Source organism: Octopus bimaculoides, chromosome 4 (genome assembly GCF_001194135.2).
Source record: "Octopus bimaculoides isolate UCB-OBI-ISO-001 chromosome 4, ASM119413v2, whole genome shotgun sequence".
NCBI lineage: Eukaryota > Metazoa > Mollusca > Cephalopoda > Octopoda > Octopodidae > Octopus > Octopus bimaculoides.
In genome coordinates this window covers 19,968,817-19,978,435 of record NC_068984.1, presented here as the reverse complement: position 1 = coordinate 19,978,435, position 9,619 = coordinate 19,968,817, and the positions used below count along the sequence as shown (strand labels likewise).

The window sequence follows — 9,619 nt, the reverse complement described above, 5'->3', positions numbered from 1 at the left end:
ACAGTATTACATAGTGTATATGTTTATTTGTAAGCAAAAGACCGCAATCTGTTTTTACGGGTCCACAGCTGAAGCCGTGAAACGGATGAGCACTTCGTAGGTTCTTTTTTTTTTTTTACTGCTATTGTGTATTAGAGTGTGCCTCCAAAAATTGAAATAATTAAAACATTACAAGACATCACATTTAAGACTATGGCATTCTTAGCCGTGATATATGAAACTAAGTGGAAGGACCACAGACCAGTAGCGGTTCGTGACCCGTTAGTTTCGACCCCACCCCTTTTATTTTGTTTGACTGCAGTCTCCGTAGCGACATCAGCAGCTATAGCGACGCACCGACAGCATTAGCAGCAGCAAGTGTCGGGCCGTAGTAAGAGTTAGTGTAAAAAGCGCTTATACTAAAAGTATACACGAAAGTAGCAACAGCTGAATTAACAGTATTATTAGTAGCACCATGCTTATTCTATACTTTACTACTACTTACAACTTTCTCTGACGAAGGAGGAATACTTACCGATCACTTCGTTTTAGAAAGAACTTAACAATTTATTATCATAGATATACATAATCGTTTATTTTTAAAACTTTTATTTTCTTTATTATTGTTGTTGACGTTGGTGTGTGTATAAAGTCTGTCTTTCCCACGTTTTACATACACACACACGCACGTATAAACAATCACATCAACATTTCACGAAACATCTACTGAAGTAAACAGTCATAATAAACAAACTTCACCAGGATTTCTTTATTTTCTGTAAAATTTTCAACGATGATTGTTACGTTTTGTTTAATACATTCGTCTTTCATATCGTGATTCATGGCAAATGAATGGAATAGACCAAGCTGTGATTTTATACAATTCCTGTAAGTACCTAAAAGAAATTTGCAACAAACAAACAATATATACAGTATTCATGTTCTTTCTCATTACTTAAATCCATTGTCACTTTTTTCTATTTATATCTTTACTATTCTGAACGTCAACCTTCTACTCATTCCCTTATTACTTTTTAAAAACAAAATTATATATAGAACTTTACCTCAACTTTTATCTAACGAGAGAGGAAGAAAGTTAAGCGACTTTGGGACAAAAAGTCCATGATTCGGTTTCGATTCCCGCTTGTAATTATTTCAGTTCATTTAAAAATAGCATCAACGTCTAATTTCTGATGTCTTCCTACCTGAATAATAAGGCACCTGTAAATAGAAACCGATATTGTATTTTGCATTTGTCTAGTTTGCTTTCATCTGCTGTTATTTTGTTGATCAAAAATAGACACTGTATGGTTGAGTGAACAACGCAAAGACATACATAGTGCCATCCATCACATGTGATCTAGAATATTAGGTAACGTTCTCTGAAAGCTGTTGGTGAATTATTGCTCAGGTGAACTTCAGATTTAAGATAACGTTTTTAGTTCTTCACTTTTCTATTATCTACCTGGATGATAAGACAGTCTTCAAAGACTGATTCTTCAGGCTTTTAGCATGAAGTTAAGCTACCCATTATTCATTTCACCTACCCTGTTAAATAATGTCTAGTCGTCTCCCGCGTTATTACAACGATCGCAACGTCGACCTGTTGGTTCTTTAACAAAGAGTTGACATTCCACCCGGTTTCTTTCTTTTTCTCTCTCACCCTCGAAAAATAACCCGTTTTGCAATGCGACGTATTTCTAGTTGAACTAATACTACTTGTGTTGTTATCAGTTATGGAATTATTTCAAATCGTGTATGATCATTCACACATAGATATATACGTATACAAACACACACATATGTATATACACACAATATACATACACACAATGATCGGCATTTTTTTTAGTTATTCCATGTATTTACGATGCAATTTCTTTCGGGTAATCTGCGATCTTTGCCTCGTCGCGACAAAGATTATTTTTACGTCAAGTATTTGAAGAAATATGAAGCTACTATAACATTGTATCAATAACCGATTCTTGATATCAATAACGATTAGTGTTCGATCAGCAGCCACCAGGATGAGGGTGTAAATCTGAAAATTATCTCTAAATACACCCTTAGGCATATTTTTTAAATATGGTTAATATGACATACAATGATATGTGTGTGTGTGATTTAAAATTTTTTTAAATCAATCAGAAATTTTTGTATATATATAATCAATATGAATTACCTCGCATATCCAACCATGCTGATAGTTCAGCTGTTAAAAAAAAAAAACTAGTGGCTGCAGTTTCAGAAAGCAGCGATCCGTGGCCAAGTGAACAGAAATTGCTGTATGGTTATAGTCATTCATCTCACTAAGTGTTTCTCTTATTAAATAAACCTCTTAGATAAATTTACACTATACGATATATTCAACCGCTTATACCGAAGATAAAACCAATAATTATTATTCTATTTACAAAGTGTAAAATCGATTTTATCAGTATCGGAATCGCCCAAAGCTGCACGAGTTTAATTCATGTTTTCAGTAGAAGACAAGAACTGATGAAACACTACTTATACTAAAAGAAAGAGAAAAAAAATTGATGCTTAAAATATTTGTTTCCTTTAATGTACGCACACTGGTGTCCGTAGTTTGGTGAGGAATATACACCCGCACAAGACGGCAACCTTCACCTTCATGTATATAAAACCCCAGTCTCCCGTCCTCGTTCACAATGTATTTATTGCATACCGTCCTTCACCCTTGTAGAAATTTCGCTGAAGTCCTAGAGGGAATTAACTGACATTTTCAGGAATCGTGATGATATAACATTCGCCAGTGATAATTTCGAACGTAAGCGCAAGGCCACAGAGAGCCGTGTGTGTGTGTATATATATATATATATATATATATATATATAAAATTGTGTGTATGCGTACATATACCTACGTATCAACACGGATGAAATAAACTGGAACGTGATTAAGTTTCGCGCCGTTCTTCTTGTTCCTCATTAAAAACATACCTACGTGCATGAATGGGTTGTATGTAACCTATTTGACTATTTCTGCACATTTGTTTACGTACCTCCTCATCACATATGTGCCACTAGTTTGCTCTATTTATCTATAATCTCATCTTCATCCCTCTCTCACATTATTTTTCACGTGCATATAGACAGTTGAATACCAAGGATTGCTTGTTGATAATCATTACCAAATAAATAATGAATCTTTGTTGTTTTAGCCCCAAATTGGTTCCAGTTCTGATATTCCAGCCTGTCACTTTTAACAGTGTATCTGTGTATATATATGTGTTCTCTTAAAATTGTAGTGTGATTTGAGGAAGATTTTAACTGCTTTTTCTAGCAATCGAGCGACCGCATAGTGCCGATCAAAGACGGTATCGTTCTTTCATCAGAAGCTGTCTATTTAAAAACAAATACCGAGTTAAAAAAGATTTTTTAAATCTTTATATTATAAACAGTAGTTATATTTTTGTGTGTGTAACATTGAGTTGTCTACACACATCAATGAAAACATTGAAACCATCCTTCTGCGTTCGGTGAACATTGTGATACTTGCTTATATACTATATGATAGGTTACGTATATTACCAGAGGGCCCCTGCCGTGGGCTGTCCAAGGTATTGTTTGTCGGCTTAACCAGATACATTGTTTTTCAGTCCCAAGTCAGCCCCGATCAAGCTGACAGATATCAAACACATTCCTACCTGTTTCGTTTCTTTTCTGGAATAGCGTGTCTAGGACATTACTCAATGCGTCCTTTCCTTTAACAAGACGGTATGATTTTAGGGGAGCAGCTCGAATTACCATAAAGAGGCTTTCTTAGCAGAGAAGTTATTTATTCAATAATGTAGATGGTGGTGGTGGGGGTAGTTTGGGGGTTGTTTAATTTCTGGCTTTCAGTGTCTTGGCGCCTGAGAGAGGGAGAGAAAGAGAGAGAGAGAGAGAGAGATGTACCCTGGAATCTTACCGCCTTACTTTGCCACACGTTTTTTTTTTTAAATATATAACTAAGATATCTTTATTTACTTTTGTATTTATAGCTACAGGTAGTTAGCTGCGACTCCTCATTACCACAATCATGGCAATTGTTACAACAATAATACTGTTAGAGCCTTAACTGTACCACGCTATTTTAACCACTGTTACAACCGACGAAAGTACGGAAACAACAGCAGTAACTTACTTTTGCTGTTACTACTATAACTTATTACTTCAATTACTTCACTGTAGCAACGACAGTCTGACAGCGAAGATTCTACCCCTACGCAATTCCGTACAGAGGGACTTAAAAGTGTACCACCACTAACAGTGTTACTTTCGCTACCAACACCATCATCTTTACCAGTGTACAAAAAACGCTCTATATTTACGAACTAATGAGGGATCCCCCTCTACCTGATAGCTCTATCTGCTATTATTAGAGACTCCTTAAATCGGATGCATTGGATACTGGAGCCATTGATATACGAAAAGACGAGGGATCACGGCTAGAATAACTGATCCGAACTGATCAAACAAAAAATGAGGAACACACTAGGTGATAGACTCCTAGGTAAACAGTGTCTGAACTGGATTTTTATGGTTGAAATGCTTTTGATCATGAGTGTGCTTTGTCAAGATTGATTTGGAGAATAAGCAAACACCACCACTATTTTCTAATTAGCAGTGTATGTCCACCTCTCTGTCCGTCCCCCCCTGTTATGGTACTTTTTGTTAAGGAAATACCGACAAAATCGTTAAGTGGAGCTGTGATACTTTCACTATCTCTATATTTTGTGAAAACACTATCAAGCCGTTGAGTTACTTTGTAAATGCAGTAAGCTGTCTGTGTATAATTGCGTGCATCATCATCATCATCAAATTTAACGGCTCTTTTCCATGCTGGCATGGGTCGGACAGTTTGACAGGGGCTGGTAAGGCTAAACTGCCCAACTTTGTGTGTTTATGTGTGTGTGTGTGTGTCTGTGAAGGCGGTGCTATGTTGTTTGGAATTCAGTCCCACTGTGTGATATCTTGGGCAAGTGTCTTCTACTATATCACTGGACCAGCCCTGTGAGAAGATTTAGTAGATAGAAACAGAAATACATTCATTGCATGTGTGTGTGTGTGTGTGTGTGAGAAAGAGAGAGAGAGAGAGAGTTCATGTTTCTCCTCATCTTCACGTGTTTGCTGATCATAAACAAAGTCTTTCTGGTCATACAGACAATGGCCTTTGCTTGCAATCTACCATGAAAACATGTCTGGGCTTCTTGACATGTCTTGAAAATTGCACTATCTCGTTTGTTTTCATTTCCCTGTATAACCATGAATGAGTTGTTGGTTGTTTGACAGAGTCAGAGATTATTATTTCACATGGAAACAGGTGAGAGTTAGCAGTAAGAAGGACATCCAGCCATAGAAACTTTGCTTTAGTATACTCTTGTCTAACACAAGGAAGCATAGAAAAGTGACATCAAAATGATGATGGTGTGTTTGGTGGGTTTCCATTGCCAGTGTCGCCTGACTGACTCTCTTGCCGGTGGCACGTAAAAAGTACCATTTGAGTGTAGTCGATACCAGTGTCATCTGACTGGCTACTGTGCTGGTGGCACGTAAAAAGCACCATTCAAGTGTGGTCGATGCCAGTGCCGCTTGACTGGTCCTCTTGCCGGTAGCACATAAAAAGCACCCACTACACTCTCATAGTGGTTGGCATTAGAAAGAGCATCCAGCTGTAGAAACCTTGCCAGATCAGACTAGAGTCTGGTACAGCCTCCTGGCTTGCCAGTCCTCAGTCAAACCATCCAACCAATGGCAGTATGGAAAGTGGACGTTAAATGATGATGATGATGATGATGCCCCTGCTATGGAAAGAATATCCTTCTCGAAAAATATTATATTGTAAAATGAAAAATGAAATGTGGGAATATTAAGATTCGAATAGTGATAAGTCCGACACCATCTGCTTAGCAGTTTCCATAGGAGATGTCACAAATCATGAAAAGAGACAATGCCCTCACTCTATTGTATTTTTCTGAACAATGCAAATTTCTTATTGCATTTAAGGAGTTCAGCTTCCTCTACTCAAAAATCACTTTTGTATGTGTGCACTTGCTTTTTATGAGATATAAGGGCATGACCTAGAGAAATTATCCAATAAGGTAGATAGGTGCTGATTGGAAAATAGTGTTTAGGAAGGTAAAAATGATTATGAGATACCTCATAGGAAACAGTTGAAAATAGAGATCAAATTGAGTGAATTACTTCAAACAGAACAGCTTCTCATTGGGATTCTGCAAAATTTGTTTGGTTATAGGGAGATGTTTCTAATTTCAGTATTGTCTGATTTATTCTCTAGTATTACCCATTTCCTCAAGAGATGTAAGGGATAGTTCTACTTTACACAATTCCCAACAAAATCAATGTATTGGGCCCTATAGTATTTATTGATTGCAAGCCAAAACATGCATAGATTAGAATTGGGCCCCTAGACCCATGAGACTCTGGGAAAATCAATGCACTTGGCCCTATAGATTTTTGTTTATTGACAGCGGTCACAACATGCATAAATCTGGGCTCTTAGATCTGTGTGGCTTCCAGGCAACTGCCCAGTGTGCCAATGTCTTAAGATGGCACTTGGCATAGGTTACACAACTCGATAGGTTGAGGACAGCGTTGTGATGAATGTTTCTCATAAAACAAAAACAGTTTCAAGGAAACTAGTGGTGGTCTATGAAGACAGAAATCATTAATTAAATTAGTGAATAGAAATGCATTTTACAGTGTGCAGTGGTAATGTGACAAAAATATTCGTTTTCTTTAATTCCTGCAAAGAAGAGTCCTAAGTGAAACTTTAAAATTTATGTCTCACTATTACATACAAATTTATTTGTATCAACCTATAATGGGAACCTCTTTGTGACATCTCAACATGCTAAATATAGTGGCCAAATCTTCCTCAAACCATATCCTACCACCTTGGAAAAGGTAAGATATTGATTAATGTAGTCCAGGTCACACCATACCTGAAAAGAGAAAACAAGAAAACTGATGTGGTGGTCATAGCTGGACTATTCTCTGGGTCTGCCTGATCAAGGCAAATTTAAACATTATCAACAACAAAAAAAATAACTCTGCTTATATTTTGCATTGTTTGTCCAAACAACGCTCACAGATTGATTACTGTTTGCTGAATAAGATTATTATCTGATCATTAATTTAAATTTAATAATGTAAAATAGAAATTGTGTGCAATTTGATTCAGAAGTTTCCTGTCCCAGCCTGTCCTTCCATTTTATTTCTTTCTTATATCTTGTCAATCTTTGTGAAACAAGTTTCCATATCCTTTGACAACTCTGATGTAAATACATTTGTTTCATTGGCCGAATATGTATTCCAGGATGTGAAAAATAATTGGTCTAGCAGTCTAAACATGATTTTATGAAAATGTAATTATAAACATCCTAATTCTACTTACAGACATGTCAAAAAAAAAAATCAAAATTAGAACTTAGTCTTTTTACTCTAACTTGTTCTTCAACCTTACATCCAAACCATAAGAGATTTTGGCACATCCTATTTTCAGCATTATTTACATTATTTATATTTGACAGATATTTGTCCTCATCTTATTTGTTGTTAGCACAACCTTTTTGGCTGATATACCTTCCAGCCTTCATCAGGTGTCTTGGGAAATTTCACCCCCAACCCTCTGATATACATCAGTGACTGACATGCATACATACATATATATGTGTGTGTATGTATGTAAGTTGTTGAGGCATGTTTTCTACAGTTGTTCTCCTCTTTTCCATTCTAAAGCATTTTCGTTCCACTGACCCTCACATGTTGGAAGAGGTGACATGACCGAAACTACAGGATCTTTTAATCACCAAGGAATGCATAAAAAGATACCATTTTTCACTCAAACTGCACTAATGATAACAAATAGAAATGATCTTCATATGCACGCATTTGCACTTCTCCAAAAATTGCAGCTACAAGCTGCATTGTATTGTCTTTTCTCTTGTTAGTAGATCATCTGCTAGCTTTGTGCTTCTGAAGACATGAAATAACAGATTAAAAAATAACAGATAAATAACAGATAATGGTTAGCAACTGTAAGGGCATCTGGTTTTTAAAAAAGACATTCTTCAATAATATATTTGTCTAACTCAGATTAGCATGGAAAAATGGACATGGCAATGAATGAATGGGCTTCTGCATACTTTCTGTTTATCAGATTCCATTGAAGAAACATTAATGAAAAAAAAAAACCAAAAGTGTCATGCAGAGAGTTTGAAGCCAGAACCAAAGCGTTGCAAATCTAACTCTGTGACCACAAGGCCATGCCTTTGAGACCTGATTTACTGCTTCCAATGGTCTGCACTACCAAACCAATGAATTGCTATATAGATGATGTATTATACATTATAGTTCCCTTTTCAAGACGCAGGGTATAGTTTGAGGAAGATTTAGCTGCTATTCCTGACAGATCAAGCTAGTTTTAGTATTTTTTTCATAGATATAAAGTCATAGATTTACAGGAAAATTGAAATGGGATGCTGTGATGTTTATGCATTCCCAAAGGGGAATGACACATAAAAGGCACTCACTATGTTCTTGCAGTGATTGGTGTTAGGAAGAGCATCCAGCCATAGAAACCAAACCAAAATCAAACTGGAGCCTGGTACAGCTCTCTGGCTTACTATTTCTGGTAAAACCATCTAACCCATACCAGCATGGCAAATGGACGCTAAATGATGATGATAATGTAAGGTCTGAGAGACTGGCAGGAGAAAGGTCCAAATGTTTACAACAGAGTGAAGAGTACTTAAGGGCCAGGAAGTAATGTTTAAGTCAGGTATCAATTAAATAGGATTCCCAAGATCAAGTGCAGTCTACCAGTTAGGCTTCTTTACAGTTTCCATCTACCCAGGTTCAGTTACTATGCCTGGAGCAATCTGAAAGCTATTGCTGAAGTATCTTTCCCAATGTTCTGGGATTGAAGCTGGAACTATGTGACTCTTTGAAACGAATATATTAACCACACAGCTGTAGCTGTTGGCATTGTATCTTCACTATAGCCTCATGTGAATCAATGCCTTGTGGGTGAAATTAGTATGAAGAAACTATATGGAAGCCTCTATGTGTGTGTGTGTCTACCAGTTAGGCTTCTTTACAGTTTCCATCTACCCAGGTTCAGTTACTATGCCTGGAGCAATCTGTGTTTGTGCACATGAATGCTTACATACCATATCTTTGCATGACTTTGTCAGAGCAAAAAAGTGATACCATGTTTACATTTCCAGTAAACAACACAGGACATTGTTTATGCCATGGGAGCAAACTCCACATCACTTAATTCCAAATTGAACTTCTTAACTACAATCTATTTCTTTATATGTATATAAATATATATATATATATATATATAACCCGGTGCAAGCTATGGACACATAAGAGGTGCAGCAACATCAAAGGCAGGTTAACTAGCAAGTTAGTTTTTGTTTGTGGCAGATGTTCAGGTGCAATAAAGACTGTAAACAAACAGGAAACAACTTCTATCTCATTCCAGGGTGAAAAACTAGAGGTAGTCGATAGCTTCCGCTATCTGGGCGACCAAGTTAGTAGTGGGGGTGGGTGCGCTGAAAGTGTAGCTGCTAGAATAAGAATAGCCTGGGCAAAGTTTAGAG

The 9,619-nt window shown here is 36.8% G+C and overlaps 1 protein-coding gene across 9 annotated transcripts in view; it reads left to right on the top strand.

The window, feature by feature from the left end:
- Positions 1 to 383: 383 nt before the first annotated feature.
- The window catches only part of LOC106881484 (nesprin-1), an 811,219-nt gene continuing 801,983 nt past the window's right edge, over positions 384 to 9,619 (top strand). For 4 of the 9 annotated variants that reach the window (XM_014931925.2, XM_014931900.2, XM_014931938.2 and 1 more), the window contains exon 1: positions 400 to 867. The gene's annotated coding sequence lies outside the window, so the exon portion shown is untranslated. Of the gene's footprint in view, positions 868 to 9,619 lie in introns of all 9 variants that reach the window. The other 5 variants (XM_052966929.1, XM_014931893.2, XM_014931887.2 and 2 more) reach the window with 3 other exon arrangements.